This window comes from Talpa europaea, assembly GCF_964194135.1.
Source record: "Talpa europaea genome assembly, chromosome: 6".
In the NCBI taxonomy this organism is placed as follows: domain Eukaryota; kingdom Metazoa; phylum Chordata; class Mammalia; order Eulipotyphla; family Talpidae; genus Talpa; species Talpa europaea.
Genome location: NC_140072.1, coordinates 87,970,357 through 87,990,174, shown reverse-complemented (window position 1 = coordinate 87,990,174; position 19,818 = coordinate 87,970,357). Strand labels below are relative to the sequence as shown.

Sequence of the window (19,818 nt, the reverse complement as noted above, 5' to 3'; positions counted from 1 at the left end):
CTCAAGTTTAGCTCTCAATTCTTATACTGTAGATATTAGTGTTTTGCTCAGTTTAAGATGAAGAAAATGAGGTGTAAAGATGATAGGTCATTTGCTCAAGGTCACATTCTCAACTGTTTCTAATTCCATTTTCTAACTTCTAATTTGTACATGTACAATTTCACTCTTCTCATGTATTCCTTAAACTCCTTCTTTCCTCTGGCTAGAAAAGAAAGGGTTAAGTACACATTATTTTTACCTTTGCCAGGTCTGTACATTAGAATATCTTAAGAGTGTGGACCTCCCCGGGTGGCGCAGTGGTTGAACGCTGGGTTAGGAAGCTGCCCGCAGCCTCTGCAACGCCGGTTCGATCCCCGGCTGCCTGGCGAGGGTCCCACATGGTGCGCAGACCTCTCCTGCCGTCCATTGCTCCTGCTCCCCTCAGCAGTGTACTTCATCACTCTGCCTGTTCTGTTCCCCGCTCTGGCTGGTGAATTCTCTCACCCTCCTGCGCTTCTGACTGTACCCAGTGCTTGTATAAATAAATAAATAAAATCTTAAAAAAAAAAGAATATCTTAAGAGTGTGAATCTCAACTCTATGCAAATTTTTTTTAGTTATGATATTGGGAGGGGAAAAATTGTTTAAGAGGAATGTTATCCTAAAAAAGAACCCATAATATTTCTTGAAGGTACAAGTCAATTTCCTCAGAATTTGTATATAATATCCTCCATTCTTTTGTAGAATGGCATTTTAAAATTTCTCCCTTCCATGAAAGATGGAAGTGTCGATCTCCCTTTCATTTCAAATCTGAAAATGGTAAGAAGTCTATGCCCGTTATTCTTATCCAAGTTTGCAAATCAACTAAAGATTCCCAAAAGCAGACAGTAAAATGCTACCATTACTTTCTTGGTGATAATTGATCTCGTTATAATGTATTTCTGGCTACTATTTTTTTTTTTAAGATTTTTTAAAAAGATTTATTTATTTATTTATTTATTTATACAAGCACTGGGTACAGTCAGAAGCGCAGGAGGGTGAGAGAATTCACCAGAGCCAGAGCAGAGAGCAGAACAAGCAGAAGGACCGAAGTACACTGCTGAGGGGAGCAGCGGGCAGCAGGAGAGGTCTGCGCGCCATGTGGGACCCTCGCAGGTGGCCAGGGATCGAACCGGTGGCGCTGCAGAGGCTGCGGGCAGCTTCGTAACCCAGCGCTCAACCGCTGCGCCACCGGGGAGGCCCTGGCTACTATTCCTTAAAGATGTTCATCATGGCTAGATGCCATACAATGTGAGGTTTTGCTTTTCTGTTTTATTTTTTATAAGTCCACTGATACAAAGTGGTTTGCTGGCATTTTGTTCAATTATGGCTAACAATTAAGAGCAAAGCATTCAGTAAGACTGGTTGCTCCTAGAATATACAGGGCAAAAGTATAATTTTTTACGTAAGACCTTAGAAAAAAATGAGAGGGGATGATGAGGTAACACAAAAAAAATTAAAACACTTTGATAGGCATCAATTTTGATAAAAATACATAGTACAATTTCACTCTTCTCATATATTGCTTATTTAAATTTAGTTCTTTCTAATGCCTAACTGAAGGCCACAGTCTGACACCTACTATTGAAGCAAAGAAACCAAAGTCCAAGAAATCACTTTAAAAATTAGCTTCTACCTGTACCTAGCTCAAGATACCTAGACTTTTAGATTATAGAACAAATTAGCTCTCACTGGATGCAAGGTATGAATGATGACCAACACATCTACTCAACCAGATGACAAAGAAGAAAACAAACACAAACCTTGTCATTCTTTAAAATGGCATTCCCTAAGTGAGCATTCTCCTAGTCTTTAAACCAAAGAAGAAATGTTTAATAAAGATTTGATTTTATTAGTATTTGTTACTTCTTGATTTCTTAGAAAACAAGTCTATAGATTTAGTTTCTTTTTGATCCAGCATAAGAATAAATGTAGAAGGAATCCTTTATCTAAAAGAGTTTTTATGTCTTAGCGACTGTATTGCTAGAGGAAAATCATTGAAAATCCTGAGGTGAGGGGCCATATTCACCTTTGTCAACAATAGTTTTTAGGAAGAACTCTCTGTTTCCTTCTGAACACATATTTGAAATAGCAGAGGAGTTGATAATTCTACTTGATGCTTTTTTCTTCTACCAGGATGAGCCCTGAATTTCTTTCCTTTTAGCTTAGAGCAGATTTTTTTTTATCCTTATCTCTGACACTTAATCATTAAGATGGTTAAATCAAAGAAGGGTGGTCTAATTAAGAGGTTAGATAATACTTTTCCAAAGTATGCATGATACATATGTGTGTCATTTTGAGTTTCCTGGCAGTCACAATGTAGTTTCCTCCTCAGGATGACATAACAGTTCTGGGTCATTACTTCTAAAGTGGAGAACTGTAAGAAATACACAACAAATAGTGTTCCTGTGTGTGAGCCAATAAATTGAACTGCTGGTATAGAATAGTTTCGTGTGGGCAGGCAACAGATGTTTGTTGTGGGCAAAGATATTTTTTTTTGCAGAGAAATAATTCAGGGGTATATATATATGTATACCTCAGTGTTACAGGGTGTGAGTAATTTTTATGAGCTATAATGCCTCAGAGTAAAGATTTTTATTTATTTTTTTGGCATCATCAGAAAGCTATGCCAGATAAATAAAGTGTGGAGAGAAAACCAGAAAACTTAAAAAAAAAAATTATTTCATGTTTTCAGTTTGGCTTCCAGCTTCTCTTCAGTAGTTTTTGACAAATGAACGTGGGCCTAAAATCTTCAACTTCTTGTCAATTTTAAGATCCTTCAGATATTTCAGGCTTAACACCTGCTGGTCTGTTATCTGCTCTCCCTTCCCTTCCCTTCCAGCTAACTCTCCCAAGCAAATGGGGATCCCTTTCTCCAAAAACATGCTTCCTGGGCCTCCCCGGTGGCGCAGCGGTTGAGCGCTGGGTTGCGAGGCTGCCCGCTGCCTCTGCGGCGCCGGTTCTATTCCCGGCTGCTCCCCGGCCACCAGAGGAGGGTCCCACATGGCGCGCAGACCTCTCCTGCCGCCCGCTGCTCCCCTCAGCAGTGTACTTCGGTCCTTCTGCCTGCTCTGCTCCCTGCTCTGGCTCTGGTGAATTCTCTCACCCTCCCGCGCTTCTGACTGTACCCAGTGCATGTATAAACAAAAACAAACGAACAAACAAATAAATAAATAAATAAAAAACATGCCTCTATAAAAAAAAAAAACCAAACAAAAAAAAAAAAAAAACAAAAACATGCTTCCTAACTGCATGACCTTCATGCTCACACATGTGGAATACCCATGAAAAAGCTTCACACACAGAAACTCATAATACCTTCCCATGTTCCATAAAGGATTCTCTTAAATAATTAGAAAGGAAAGGTTTCCAAGGCTAGCATCCAACTTTTTTCCCCACTTTCTACCTCTAAAACAACACTAATTTATTACTTTCTACAGCATGTGTGAAAAAGCTGATGAGTCATCTGGTCTTGGCAAAATGTAATTTTCATTTTTACAAAATAAGTATATGCATCTAGTGAAAACATTTGAACAACATAGAATACTACACCCTAGAAATGTACAAATTAATAAGTAATAATTTTAAATTAAAACGAAAAATTATACTCTGCGGCATTTGTTGATTACCACTATAGTACCGGACAATATGTCAACCCCTTTAATTCTTTAAAAAATTATCAGCAGCATCTCTGATCATTATAACTTCCTGATATGAAAGAAAGAGAATGTAACTCACATTACACTCATCTACTCTGCTTACACCAAGTCTTTTTTGGTAGTAGCTTTAAGAAGCTGTATGTGGGGGAAGTTGTGGGAATGTGGAGGAAAGTACAAGGATCAAAAACATCCATATTTAAATGGGGGGGGTCAAGAAAATTTGCATATTAAGAGAGGTTTATGTGTATTACTTAAAGTTAGAAAGGTAACTACCAGAAGAATCAAAGTTATATTGTAATTTTCTGTTTTAAAACATATCAGACTAAATAGATAGTGACTCAGGTTTTCTACTTTTTTTTCCCTCATGCTCTATATTTTGGGAGATTTCCTTGAGGGCATCTTTCCACACTTCTGTTGAATTTTTCATTTTGGAAGTAATATTTCTTAATTACCAAGAAATAACATTTCTAGACTGCTCTATTTTCATAGCAGTCTGTGGTTTGTTTTATGGTTTCAATGTATTCTCATATTTCTTGGGGGATATAAATGAAAAAATTTTAAAACTTTCCTCTATCCTCTAAATTATATATGTTTTCTCCAGAGTTAGTTGTTCTGTTTATTCATCTTGGTTCTTTTCATTTGTGCAAATTTATCCTCTCAAATATCTGCTGATTATTTTGGGTCTGATCTAATTTGTGAACGGTCAAGGTAGTTAATACGGTAGTGGTTGATAACACTTGATATGGGAAAAATTAATGAGGCAGACTTCTCATATGTTGGTATGGATTTTATGAGGGAAATTTAACTGCATATATATATATAAACATGTATTTATTCTTAATGATGATTTCTTTCATTATGCACAAACTTTTTAGTGTAATGTTGTACCATTTGTTTATATTTGCTTTTGTTTCTCTTGCTGTTGCAAAGATATCACTATATCAAACTCTTCCAAAAAATAAAAAAAGAGAGAATTCTTCCTAAATTCTTTTATGAAACCAGCATAACTCTGGTACCAGAGCCAGAAAATGATGGCACAAAAAATGAAAATTACAAGTCACTCTCTCTAATGAACATGATGCAAAAGTCCTCAACACAATACAATATAAACACAATATAAACACATCAAATTCAACAATAGATTAAAAAGATCATATGCCATTACCAAGTGGGAATTGTCCTAGGGATGCAAGAATGGTTTTGCAAACACATCAATGAGATTCATCAAATCAACAAAATAAAGGATAAAAATCATATGATCATTTCACTACAGAAAGGGCTTTTGATAAAATTCAACATCCATTTATGTTAAAAATTCTCAATAAAACGTATAGAATGAGCATAGCTTAAGATAAAAAGGGCCATATAGGACAAACCCATAACTAATAGCATACTTGTAGTGGGGGAAAATTTGAGGGCTTTTTCTTTATGGTCAGGAGCAACAAAAGGATTCCTGCTTTCACCATTATTATTTACATTAGTATTGGAATTCCTGACCAGAACATTTAGGCAAGAAAAAAAAAAGGTATCTGTGGGAAAAGAAGTAAAACTGTCACTGTATGCAGATGGCATCATGATATACATAGAAAACTCTAACAACTCCTCCAATAAACTTTAGAAATAATAAACTATTACAATGAAGTCTCAGGCTGCAAAATTGATATACAAAAATCTAATTTGTTTCTATATGCACTGAGCTAGTAGAAAGAAAAATGATGAAAACAATACTATCTACAATCACAGCCAAAGGATAAAATGTCTAAGAATACATTTAACCAAGGAAGGGATGTACCTGTGTGCTGTAAATTTTGAAACATCATAGAAAGAAATTGAAAAAGACACAAAGAAATAAAAGACATTCCATGCTTATGGATGAGAAGAATCAATATCGCTAAAATGGTTATTTTACCTAAGGCAATATACAAATTCAATGTAATCCCTATTAAGATTCCAATGGCACTCTTCACAGAAATAAGAACAGAAAATCCTAAAACTTTTATGGAACAACGAGAGACATTGAATAATTGAAACAATCCTGAAAAAAAAAAAAAGAACAAAAATGGAGGTATCATACTCCTGACATAAAACTACACTACAAAACTAGAAAAGTAAAACAGTATAGTATTATAATAAACAACACTCAGATGAATAGAATAGAATAATGAGCCCAGAAATAAAAGCACACATATGTGGACAACTAATTTATGGCAAAGGACCCAAAAGATAGGAAAATTTCTTAAATAAATGGGACTGAGAAGTTGGACAACACACACTAAAATCAATTCAAAGTGGAGTAAAGATTTGAATACGAGACCTGAAATAATAAAATAGAAGAAACATAGGCAATAAAATCCTTATTGAGGAAAACAAAGGTAATAAATTGTTGCTTGTTTATGTATAGAGAGGTAGAGAGCTAGTGGCTAAGATATGAAGTTTAATTGGTAAGTTAACTTTAAAGACATTTGGTGTTGAGATCAACTTTCATCAGTGACCTCAAGTTCCCAGCCAACGTATATGAGAACAGTATGAAAATCTGCCTAAGAATGTCATGAGATAGAACTGACGGGGGTGTCATAAGATATGTATTATGGCAATGCAGAAAATACTCAAAAAAGAGAAAGGTATTTTCATCTTTGGTATCCTCTACTTACTATAACTGGTATGCTTTTCAAAATAGAAATTATGGAAGTTACCATTGTAAAACTCTACAGCAATATCACATATCATAGATTCTCATTCACAAGCCAACATATGATTTTCCTACTAGAATAAGGGTCTGAGGCATTTTCACTTCTGTACTTTGTTAGAATAATTTCACCTCAAGTTCTAAGTTTCTTCTAAGTTGAAGATTGGATAAATAGCTCAGGTTGTTTAAGAAAATATTTCCGAGGTAACAAATTAGATTATCAGGTCTTTCTAATAAAGCTATTTTTGTTGTACCCTATCGATTTAAGGCTTTATGAAATTCTTCTTCAGTGCACAGGTCTAACAACTCTGGCTCTCAATTCCAAGGCAATCACGCCCTGGGATGGAAGAAACCATGATTTCCATATATACACAATCAGGATTTTATGAGAACATCCATTTAATATTCTGAGCTGTTTTGCTTAATCATTCAGAGGTCTGGCAGAGTTCCCACTGCAGGCAGATGACAAGGTGGAATGGGAGCAGGTCCTATCTTGAGTTTCTCTCATTAATATGTCTTAAGGCTCCCAGAGATGCTCTCTGTTTCCCAGTATACAATCTACTTGCTGTTGAGTTTAGTTGGAGGGATTTATACTGAGACAGTTTATTTATCCAATTGACAATCAAGCAATATTACGCTAGGAGATTGCCAATAAAAAATAGAGTAATCACAGAAGTGGTTATTATGTTCTGATTCTACCCTTCATTACACTGTAGTAAGTATGTGTGTTACTAATTCTCATAGCAACCATCATACAGATAGGAAAATGAAACTTAAACATTTAAGTAACTTACCTAGAAATACATAGTAGAGCCAGGATTTGTACAAGACCAGCCTGACTCCAAAGCCAGTTCTCTACTCTCTAGGTCACACTTAACCTTGAGTTTGATTGGTAAAAAGAACTTTTTGAGGGAAAGAAATATATTTATTAGGAAAAAATATTCTGCCTTTAATATTAGCTAGCCTTTCTATCTGATAGAAACAATACAAATGGAAAAATACCAAGGGAGAGGGGAAGAGTCTGACTACTTTCTGGAACACAGGCAGTTATCTGTGTCTTCATGTCATAAATGCTCCTTCCTGTTTTACCTCCCACTTCTTCATGACAGATCTATGCACTCCTTTATATTTCAGCAGCCTCTTGTTTCTTCTGTTTACATCTCTTGCATTCTCTGTGTGTTACTCCTCTGCCCATCCAAATTCTTTCTTATGAGAATTACCACTGACTCTTCAAAGCCCAGTCTGATACCATCTCCTCTTGGACAGCCTCCTCTGATCATTCCAATGAGATATAAACATCCTTTCCAGGACTCTTTAGCCATACTTGTCATTGTATTTATCACACTGTGTTCTTTCTTCCCTGTCTATCCTTCTTAGCTTCCCAAATGTAAAGTAAAATGCACAGGGGTTGTGTTAAGTTTTATTCGTCTTTGTATCTCTGCTGCACAACCTGAAAGAATAGGTACTTAATGAATGTGTATAGAATTGACTTGAAAACGTCTATACTAAACCATGAGCTTTGATAGCATTTCAAGATGAATGTGGTTACTATCTTGATAGCATGCCTTGTGCTTTTATTCATCTTCAGTTGTTAGTGTATTAAGGATGAAAGATGTGTTTCTATTACTGTAAATGTCTCTGGAAGTAGCCCAGAAAGAAGAAATAAGACATCTAACTCACAGCTCACCATTGTAGAGGCCTTTGGGTTGTAAATACTTTCTAAGAAAAACAGTAGCATTTGATTGATGCAAAAAAATCACTCTATTTCCCTCTCTGTTGTCATTAAGAATTGTGGGTGTGTGACTTTTTATTTTTTATTTGTTTTATTTTTTGCAATAGGCAAAGGATTTCATGCTGCAAATGATGTATGATTTGCAGTTCGTTCAGCTGGGTAAGCATGGTTTACCTCAACCGCTATGAACTTACTTGTTCATCAATCACTTTAACACTGCTACGAACCAGGAAATAGGTAGTTTAAAAAGAATAATACCTTGACAGAATCTGCTCAGAGTTCTCTGATATTTATGTTTAAACCTCCACTACCTGCATTTTAGACTGTCTTAAATAAAAAGTTCAGGGAGTTGGAAATTTCAGAATTTTATTATTTAATTCAGTACAAGGTCTAGCTATTTCTAAACCTGAAAAAAAATTTCATCTATAATTGAGACATTCTCACTTAAAGTATTTCTCTATTTACCCTTATTCTTGCAATTCCTTCTCTAAGAGATACAAGAGGAGTCATGGGAAATGAGTTTGTGTTAAAAAATATAGAGCACGAGTGGTTAAGACACAACCCGTGAAGCTATCCACAGACACTGCAGGACAAGTTTGATCCCTGGCTAGGGAGCTACCCACATGGCGCAGCAGACCTCTCCTGACTTGTCCGCTGCTCCCCTCAGCAGTGTATTTTAGTCAATCTGCCTGTTCTGTTCCCCACTCTGGCTCTGGTGAATCCTCTCACCCCCCACACCTCTGGCCTGTACCCTAGTTCTTGTATGCATAAATAAATAAATCTTTAAAGAAATATAGAGAGCAGGTGGCTAGGTAGAGTTTGGATGCTTTTTCTCCCTCAGTGAAAAAGGGTAGTAACTGCCACTTCTTGGAGTGTCTGTTCACAGGTGTAATTTTGAGATAATATGTGTCCTGATTATAACTCAAGGAGACATGATTTTCTGAAGAGTGTGACCTTGAGGTATTAGGCAGGTTGCAAATTTAACTTTTGACATTTCAAATCTGAGACCTTCACTCTTAGATTGTTTGGAATGAACAGAGAGTTTGGGGGCAGCATTTGTCTCATGCTGCATGGAAACAGAGGTGTGTGGAAATACATATGCAATTCACACATACTTAAAAAGCATGGAACTGAACCACCTGGAAGACTGGTTGTAGGGGAAAAAAGTTAATTTAAACTTGTCCCTAAGTTAATTAGTGTTCTTTGGTTCAATTCTTTCTGGCTTTGGAAAATCTTGTTTACACCTATTAGTGAACATCTCCAAATCCAAGGCTGCCAGAGACTACAAGTTTAAGTCATATGATGTCTCTGTGTGTGGCTATCCATTTACAGTTGTCCAGTAAGAATCCTCAGTTTGAGGGTATAGCATTTAGTATGGCAGAGGATGATAATTTGTGGTCCTGACTACTCTGGTGTTCTATTGTTGGGGTCTCTCAGCCTAGACTTACAGATAGCTGGCCCAGTAATCTACAAAGTCAGACTGTGCTCAGTGGATGGATACTTACTGCAAAGACTGCCTTTCAAAATAGCTTTGAGGTATCTGTTTCTCTCGACCTCTGCTCCATTCACTCATGGCAGTTTTTTGTTTTTTTTTTACTTTCTTCCAAAGTTTATAAGGACAAAAATAGGAGCACCAACAAAATACCTAAAGTGATGAGGGTAAGCTAAATATGGATAACACGTGCAGAATCATGTGCAGTGATCATATTTCCTGCAACAATAATTATAATTTGCGATCTCACAATAGAACCTTTAAAACCAAAAGTATCTTAGGATAGTTGGTTTTCTTGTTGACCAAAATTATAGTAAAATGTCAATATATTTTTCAAGGGTAACAAATAACAAAGATGACTTAAAAGTTGAATAATATATTATCAGAGGATGAATGCAACAGGTAAGGAGTTGGACATAATTGAACAGTTAATGGGTGCCTACCATATGAAAGGGACTGAAGGAATGAGGGTCATAAATTAAGGTGAATTTTAGAAAATTAAAATTATTCTCTCTTTTCACCCTGAATGCATGAACTGATTTCTATATTATTTTCCATGACTGAAATGAGCCATTTATTATATTCTGATTCTAGAAAACACTGTGTCCAATTTGGTTTCCAAATTTTAGATCAGATATTTATAAATGAAGACAAACATCTCTAGACTAGGGTGAGAAAGATTATTGAAGTAAAATAGGACTGACGAGGATACCTGTGAAGATAGTGAAATGCTTCACCAAGGCATTTGTGGTAGGTGTGAAAGAAGCTGCCCATAATAAGCATCTACGCTGTGCCAATAATATTCTAGCACTTCATGAATATGATGTCTAGGCTGTATTTTAATGGCCTCCAGAGAGGACAATACAGAGCACACTATTAGCCATGCCGCCTTTCCTTAAAACCTCTCAAAAGCATGCAGCAAGTCATTAGAAAGTAACTCTGCATTTTGTTAAAGCTAGATACCTGCACTCAGTAGATCCAACCAAAAAATGGGTTCAACAAGTCCAGTGGTCTATGGAGTTCTATACTTGCTTTAGTGCAACACACACACACACACACACACACACTCACACAACCTGTTGATCAGAGTGGATTCTAGAGAGGGAACATTTTTGTCTCCTATTAACAAGCTACTTTTCTAGCTTTGATTTTCTACTGTTCTTCATGACTCACCCTAAACTTTAGCAAGTTAATGAATTTTAATTTGAATTATTAGCTACTCAACATTCATAATTTTATGACTTTATGACTTATTTTCTCATCTTACTCCCCCAGTCTTAAATCTCTTTTATTACCCAGTTTAGTGTTTCTGTCTTTAGTGACATTTTCTTGGCTTCTTCAACTATAGATAGTCTCTCCCCTTGGAGTTCCTTAGAAATTTATCTATCCTTGAGTCTGGATTGTTCTTCCCATACTTGATAGCCAATGAGAAGATTGGAGGAAGAGGATAGAGCTAGAAAATCAAACATAATCCCTGATGGGCAAAGAAGTCCCAGGGCTTCATAAAATACAAGCTATCCATTCTACCTACTGAGTTGGAAGACTGACTAGAAAGTAGGTGGATAAATAGTTGGTAAGTTCTGCTCTTCCAGACTGGTGTCTCAATGAACAGGATAGTAAGTATGCAGATAGTTTCTCTGAAAATCTCTCATCAGTTCCACTTTCACTATCCTTAATATCTTAGCAGAGTTACTCCTGACAGCAGTGGGAGCAAAAGAGGACATATGTGGGAAGAGTGCCAAGGGATATTTCTCAACTTTTATTAAAATCTTACTTATCAACAGCTGGACGTCTGCCTTGCTCTGATTTATTCCAAGTTGTGAGTGCTCCTTTGCATGACTGTCTCATAGCATTTTTTCTTGACGGATATAACTGTGCAAGAATTATTATCCTTTGAGCATCTGGAAGACAGAGGATATGTTTTATCGTTGTAGCTTCAAGCTCTATGAAAGCTACCTGGCACGATAAACTCTCAAAAAATATTTATTCTTTAATGCATAGAAAAATATAGCCAAATAAATAAAGAAAAAGGAACAACGTGATAACCTTTGAAGACTACACCCTTGTTCATGCTCTCCAAGGAGCCCCCATCTCTGAGGGGCTGCTGTATTTAATACTTGTTTCAAAGTCCTGAAGACAAGTTAATCCTGTGTCTCTCACCTGAGTAAAAATCCCTTAAAAAATCCTCAAGAAAGTGGCCTCCCCGGTGGCGCAGCAGTTGAGTGCTGGGTTGCGAAGCTGCCTGCAGCCTCTGCAGCGCCAGCTCGATCCCTGGCTGCTCCCCGGCCACCAGAGGAGGGTCCCACATGGCGCGCAGACCTCTCGCCGCCCGCTGCTCCCCTCAGCAGTGTACTTCGGTCCTTCTGCCTGCTCTACTCCCTGCTCTGGCTCTGGTGAATTCTCTCGCCCTTCCGCACTTCTGACTGTACCTAGTGCTTGTATAAATAAATAAAAATACATCTTTAAAAAACAAAAAAAAAAATCCTCAAGAAAGCAAAATTAATAACTCCTTCCATAGAGGCCTGTGCCTTCTTAGACTTGGGTCTGCTGGGACAAGTTGCTTTGACCGTCTTGATGTTGGAAGATCCCACCTTGCCTTACATTTCTATTCAGAGTGTTAGGAGCCCCTACGAGCATCCCTTCTTCCCTCCTTTCCTGTAACCTCACTCCACAGGTGCTGTATGCCCACTTTTACCTGGTTCCAAATAATACTGTTCATAGTCTTTCCCTTCCCTTCTCTTTTCTTCCATTTCCTTCCTCCTTTCCCCACCTAAGACTTCCTGTTGAATTTTGGAACATTTATTGTGGCAAGCCAAACCTTTGACATCCTTCCCTTCTTTATTGGCAACTACTCAGTCCCTTGCTTTAAATCAAACCTTGCATCCCTTGAAGACACTGGATCTGAGTCAGCCTTCTAAGTGCATTTCTTATTCTTCCAGCCTGACATGGTTTTAGGCTAAGATGTATTCTCAACAACCTTTTTATTCTCCATGGCACCTTTGAACCATCAGTCTTTCATTTTCCTATGAAAACGATGGCTCCTTGAACTATGGCCTTTACTTCTTTTAATAACTGTAAAGTTTTGACACCTCCCTGTACGTTCTTATTTAGTACTTATTTTGTCAGTTTTTCAATAAAAGTGCACTTTATACTGTTCACCACTCTCTCCCTCTTCCTCTGACTTTCAATACTTCCTGTAAAACACAAGCTATTTATTTTCCTACCCCTTTGTCTTCTCTTTATAACTTCTGAATTTGAGGCTTTCCTTTCTCTGCTTACCTGCTACATTTCTGCACTTCTCGGTGGGGCAGATGGAGACAGTGCTGACCAGATCCCTCTTTAGGGAGAAACTTGCTACCTTAGGTTCTGAGAGTGCAGGCAAGAGGCAGCTTTCAGCTTAGCTTTGTGTGGCCTCATTTACAGAGAGGGTGCTCACATAAGCGCCACCCTTTTCCAAGGACCCATATCCCATGTAGTGTGATTAAGTGACAGATGAAAGCAGAATATAAAGACCTGGTCATTTTGGCCAAATATGGGACTGTCATAGGTCATTACTGATGGGGAGACTCTTTTGGGGACAGCATTGCAGCTCACTTTATCTCTGCCTGACTGCTTTCTTCATATCATTTCTGTGTGTGGGCCCAAGCACACTCATTATATTCATCCTTAGACAAAACTCAGAGGCTACTCCATAGAAAACCCAAACTCCAGGGTGCAGACTCTATTTTTCACCTCCCCTTTATTTAACTATATATTGTCCGTAACGGTTTCATTCTCAGTCACTACAGTTACCCTCACTATACCAAAGTCTGTATCTCTTGTCTCAATCTTCATTGTGAGCTCTGGGTGTGAATATTCAAACTTTTCCTTTACAATTCCCTTGGATAGTCATATTAGACTCAAGAAAATCAATATGAAATCATTTTAAACTACTTTGATACCCACTCCCAAATCTGTTATCTTTGAGATGATTCCTACTGCCACTGAGAGAAACCATCTGGCAAACTCATTCTCACTTGAACTGTAAGGAATTATTTGAGTACAGGGAAACTTGTTTATTAACAAGTAAGTCTACATTCTAATTCTGTCTTCCTGGTCTCCCTTGTAATTACCATGTAGTACTTATGAGTGACATTTATGCTACTCTGATGCTAAAGTAAATAGATTTCTTGGACTATTATCATTAGTCTGGAACCAAGGAGTCATTATCATTCTTATGTTCATGAGACATAAGTATCACATTTTTTAAACCTAATATAGGTAGATTCCCCGTAGAAAACAACAAAGAATAAGATAAATACTTTATATGAAATAATTTCATACATAAAGTAATTTACTCTTTCATTGCATCTTTGTGATTCTTTTCCCCTAATTCCTTGGCCATCTCTTTCTGGAGAACATGATGATGTCCTTCATGTTTGGATCACTCAAGCACTAGAATGATGCTTTATAGGTAGATTTTTTGCTATACATGTTTGTTAGTTATGTTATGGTCTCCTCATTGGTTTTTCCCAAGGAACTGCATTCTCATCCACCAAATATCAATAGTAGCAATCTGACCATGACTTCTGTGCCTCGGCTCCATGTAAACACACTCAAATCCATTCCATCTTTGGGTAAATGTATAGCCACTGTAGTTTAGTAAGTGTTTAATCCATATAACATTTATACCCATGTCACTGTCATCCCTGTCCAAAGGTGTATATTCTGGGAAGTTGTCTTTGTACAGACTCACTCACAGTTTTCAACTAGTTCCCTATAACATTTGTAATGGGTAGGTGCCACATGTATCATGAAAGAGAACACAAATGAACACATGAACAACAGATCACAATTTGTTACCATAACCTCCACTATAACATATAGTTATACTTTGCTGAGAGTAAAATAACAGCCCTCTGTGATGCTTACAAAATCAAGAGTTGCTCTCGAACCTGGTGATACTGAAAACAAATTCACTGGGCAACTGTGAAGAGGAGTTAGAATTTAATATTCAGTGGAAGAAACTGTCCAAATCTGTAGTTATATAGAAATGCTTTCTTCTTGGACTCCTCCTATATTAGCTGGTCCTCCAAAATGACCAAAATGTCTTCTCCCAGTCTAACCCTTGAAGAGAACACCTTCCACCTCATGACTTCTCTCTGCCAGCCCTAGGGTATATCTTGTTAAATTCTCTCCTTTAGCAAGTGTCCATTTCTGAAAAGGTTTACATTTTAGTTGTCCTTAAAACAGTTTTACAGGCATAAATGATTATAATTTTAAGTTCTTGGTGACTAAAGAAATACAGATAGACAAAATGCCCTTTATTTTAATCTCCCCGCTCTCAGACATTTACTATCTTGAAGAACTCTAATTAAACTTTCATCATCTTTGTGCTTAAAGGAAAAGTCCTGATCCTAATGTAGGCAGTTTGCATTTATAAGTTCTGACAAGCTACTTGGTACCAGACAGCCAGAAGTGATGAACAATCTCAGTAGATTAAAATGTAAATTTGATTGAAGAAAACAACCCACAAAAATTTATGCCTCTGTATAATCTATGTGATTAAATGTTACTTGTTTCAAAGCTAATGTTTCTGACACTTTCAATTACAGCTTTTGAAAGTTTTATTCCACATCATTTAATCTATTTTAAATAACTCTTTTAGACTTCACACATAGTGATGCATGTTAACATCAATCTCCAACACAAATTTTGAAGTAATCTTTGTCCATTTTAGAGCAAGATCCATTTTATATGGTGATAACAGAGTTTAAAAGCCAAACCTAAAATCTTCTTACAACTAAGAAAATATTGAATATTCAAAATATTGAATTAAAAATGATTTAATATTTTTATTATTAAAATTCAATATTGAAAATTATTGAAATTTAATAATAAAAATATTAAATCATTTTTAAATCAATGATTTAAAAAATCATTGCAAAAACATATAACATAAAATGTACTATATTAACCACTTTAAAGTGTATGGTTCAGGGGCCTCCCCGGTGGCGCAGCGGTTGAGCGCAGGGTTGCGAAGCTCCCCGCGGCCTCTGCGGCGCCAGTTCGATCCCCGGCTGCTCCCCGGCCACCAGAGGAGGGTCCCACATGGCGCGTAGACCTCTCCTGCCCCCCGCTGCTCCCCTCAGCAATGTACTTCGGTCCTTCTGCCTGCTCTGCTCCCCGCTCTGGCTCTGGTGAATTCTCTCACCCTCCCGCGCTTCTGACTGTACCCAGTGCATGTATAAACAAATAAATAAACAAACAAATAAATAAATAAAAATACGTGCCTCTTTAAAAAAAAAATAAAGTGTATGGTTCAGTAGTTGTGTTAACTATAGGCACCTTGTTGTACAACAGATCTCTAGAATTTTTTTATCCTGCAAAACTCAGACTATATCCACTGAACACCACCACATCATCCACATCCACTCCTCCACCAGTCTCTGGCAACCAATTAATTTTATTTCTGCAAATTTGACTACCTTAGATAATTCGTATAAGTGGAATCATGTAATGTTTACATTTTCAGGACTAACTTATGGGGTTTGGTGGTGGGAACAAGGAGTGACTGCAAATAGGGATGTTTTTAAGGGTGATGAAATGTTTTAAAATTGGATTATGGGGCCTCCCCGGTGGCACAGCGGTTGAGCGCTGGGTTGCGAAGCTGCCCGCGGCCTCTGTGGCGCCGGTTCGATCCCCGGCTGCTCCCCGGCCACAGGAGGAGGGTCCCACATGGCGCGCAGACCTCTCCTGCCGCCCGCTGCTCCCCTCAGCAGTGTACTTCAGTCCTTCTGCCTGCTCTGCTCCCCGCTCTGGCTCTGGTGAATTCTCTCACCCTCCCGCGCTTCTGACTGTACCCAGTGCTTGTATAAATAAATAAATAAATCTTTAAAAAAAATTGGATTATGGTGGCTCCATAACTGTAAGTTTGCTAAAATACACTGAATTTTATCCTTAAAATGGGTGAGTTGTATGGTTTGTAAGTTATACCTAAAAAAGCTATTGGAAAATGTCCATTTTTTTATTTTAAAAGACTCAAGGATAACATGCTTTCATTTGATGGTGCATTCCATATTTTCTGTCTTGTTGCTATCACCAAATAGAGTAATAAAAATAGAGAGATTTTGTACATGCTTGAAAACAAAGGTACAAAACAAGGTAGCATAATAATGTCACTCTGTTAATTGTATTATTGTATTTTGCTATTAAAATTATTCCACCTGTACAAACCACTTGTTAGTTGTTTTTCTCTGCATTTTTTGTCAATGGGATAACTTGATTAAAAAAATGTGTTTAGAGTCTCATTAGGACAGGGATAGGGTTCTCTCCCCAGAAGTTGTCTGACTCCCTAGCATAGTGTTGATCCACAACACCGTGTGTAATTAATGGAGAATATAGTTATGCTTATTTTTTCACCCATATTTTCATTTTGTACTATATAGAAAATGTACAGATGGCAATAAACACCATCAAGATAAAATTGTGTCTGATTATGGAATGATCTTCTATGATCTATGATAGCCACTGTCCTTTCCTTCACTCATTGAACAGTTACTGCTTATTCACCGAATTTCAAGAACTGTACTAGAGATGCAGTGGCAACCAACTTGGAAAACACCGAACCCACTTTCAGAGAACTCCCAGTGACAGGGTATGTTCTTGGAATTTCTTTCTTTTCCCATTTTGACCTATGTGATATATTATTGCTTCTACACAACTATTTATTAAAGGGTAAGTTAGAAGAGTTGTTTGTAGTTGATACAATAACTCATCCTTTATTCCCCATGAATCCCATTAACTGAGATTTATTTCTCAATTACGTAAGAATTTCTAATCATTGTTGAATGGAAAAATCACTCTATGTAGACTCCTCCAATTTCACACATATGGCTTTCACACATATGTGCATTATTGTTGTAAGAGTTAATATCTTTTCAATATATCTGATTATCAGCAACCCCAAATTACTATGGGACTGGAGGAGTGGTGTGTCAAGGGAATCATGAATTTTATTCTCTATGACTCAGTGGAAATAACCAGAAGTAGAGCTTCCTTGAGGCCCCCAAACAGCCATTTACCATCATCCCAGTGGCAGTTAGACTTGGGATCTCTATCATGATATGAAGTTAAAAGATCTCCAGCAGCAACTAACAAAACAATTATTATAATTTGCTTCCATGAGACAAAGGAGAAATCAGACTCCTGAAAAAGCTGAATATTTCCCCCAAGTAGATATTTATTATAATTATTATTTTTATTGCTATGCTTGGTATTTCTAATAGTTAACATTGTTACCATGGAGTTACAACCAACTGGTAGCTCTGAATGGCATGAAGATGAATGTTCCTAATAAAGAGCACACACAGAAGAATGCCTTCCTTAGAGAGCTCTGACTGGGGCAAAAGTTATTGCTTTTATGGTCTAATGTACTTTCAAGTATTGTGTTTTCCAATTACTCTATGAATTCAAAACCTCCCTAAGTAATAAATTTATCCTATAATGTTCTTACTTTTCCTAGGTTCATTTTTCAAAATTTGAAATTAGTATTAATGCATGATATCTCACAAGTATTGTTTGGGGTAATATTTATTCGGTAGGAGCCTAGCACTATTTGATGGAAGTAATTTAGAAAACAGTTTCATGAATTCCCATGTTATCCCTTTCTTGGTATGACTTGGACTAATTCCTGTCATCCGTGTTATTGGCATTTAGGGCTTAGCTTTAATTACAGTGGTACGTAGGCATTTATGAAGTTACTATTTATCGATATGGTTTGATCTCAAAGACTGATGATGTGGAAATTTGCATGCATTTATGCATCACAGAATGGCATATAGCAATAGGCTGGCATATGGCAATAGGTTGCTTGGTTCTGAGTGCCTGTTAAATTGACTCTGCATTCACATCTCTTTTTTTTCTGTCTTCTCTCTGTGAAATAACAAAACTTTCTTCCTCTGGAAAAAGAATCTCAAAAAGAGTATTAGATGCTAGTCCTAGAAATGCAACTGAGAAGAAAATGAGGAAGTTTTGTTTTAGAATATATGTTTTGCAAACAGAGGTTGAGTTCGGTGGTGATTCAATTGTAACGCAAAAACTAGTGTCCAATAATCAGAAGGGTGAATATATTTATTTTAGGCCAGAAATTGTTTAAATGTTATATAAACAATTCAGTGCTAGCTGATTAGTCGCTTCAATACTTCAATTATATTCCATATTATTTTATGCTATTGTAATATTCACGCATTGGGTCTTTAAACAGTTTACTTGAATGTCATGAAGCCATTATAAATAATGTTGTAATTTGTTTTATGTTTCTTACATGCATGTTTATTTATATAGAAAAATTTTTTTTAAATTGGAGGGTAGGAGTTAGGATGTGAATCAATAAGTTGATGAGCTGAGTGGAATTTATTACAGCTATACAGAAGTAGTAAGCAGTTTCCACTGCAAAATTACTTGATTTTTATATAATACTACCAACTTAAAGTTGGGATTCTTTAACAAATTTCTCAAAAGAAGCAACTTAACTCATTTATTTTTGCATTCTATTCTTCCAATCTCCTAGTTGTTCTTACATAAAGAATAGGAACCACTTAGAAGTGGTTATGTCTGCCCACTTTGCCAGCACCTGCCCAGAGCCTTCAGTTCTCTGTGCACCCTTCATCCAGAGAGAAGCGCCCCAGGCCGACAGAGCGGACATGGGTAGAGCAATGGTAGCCAGGCTTGGACTGGGGCTGCTGCCACTGCTCCTACACACACAGATTTATTCAAATAGCACAACTGCTATAATTACTACTACCTTGACAGCCCCAAATCCAACTAATACCACCATGGCAAGTGATGGTGCCCTGAAGTCCACAACCAGTCTTTTTTGTGATCTCGTTCTCCCTTCTACATCTCTACTGTTAAAGAGACTCAGACCAAGAAACATCTGTACTCGCCTGTTTTTCAAACCCAATGCAAATGGCGTCTAGACAGCCAGTGTGACAAGGAAACTTTTCTTCATTGATTCTGCTAATTCCACATCTTATTAATAAATGACACAGAAAATTTTGAGAATCCCAAATTTGATTGGTTTGAAAAGCATGTGAAGGGTCTGACTAGCTGATGAATGCCAATATTAACTCTGCTGGAGTTTCCCATACAAGATGAAGAAAGACAACCAAAATTTGTTAAGAGATGCTTTCCTTAATTATGGTTTCAGAAATATGAACATATAAAACTCTTATCTTGAAAATAAGAATAGA

The 19,818-nt window shown here is 37.0% G+C and overlaps 1 pseudogene across 1 annotated transcript; it reads left to right on the top strand.

Annotated features, from left to right (window-relative positions):
* Positions 1-19,269: 19,269 nt before the first annotated feature.
* On the top strand, positions 19,270-19,480 carry LOC311171596 (signal transducer CD24-like; annotated as a pseudogene). The gene has a single exon. The product of its transcript is annotated as a signal transducer CD24-like (transcript).
* The last annotated feature ends 338 nt before the right edge of the window (positions 19,481-19,818 follow it).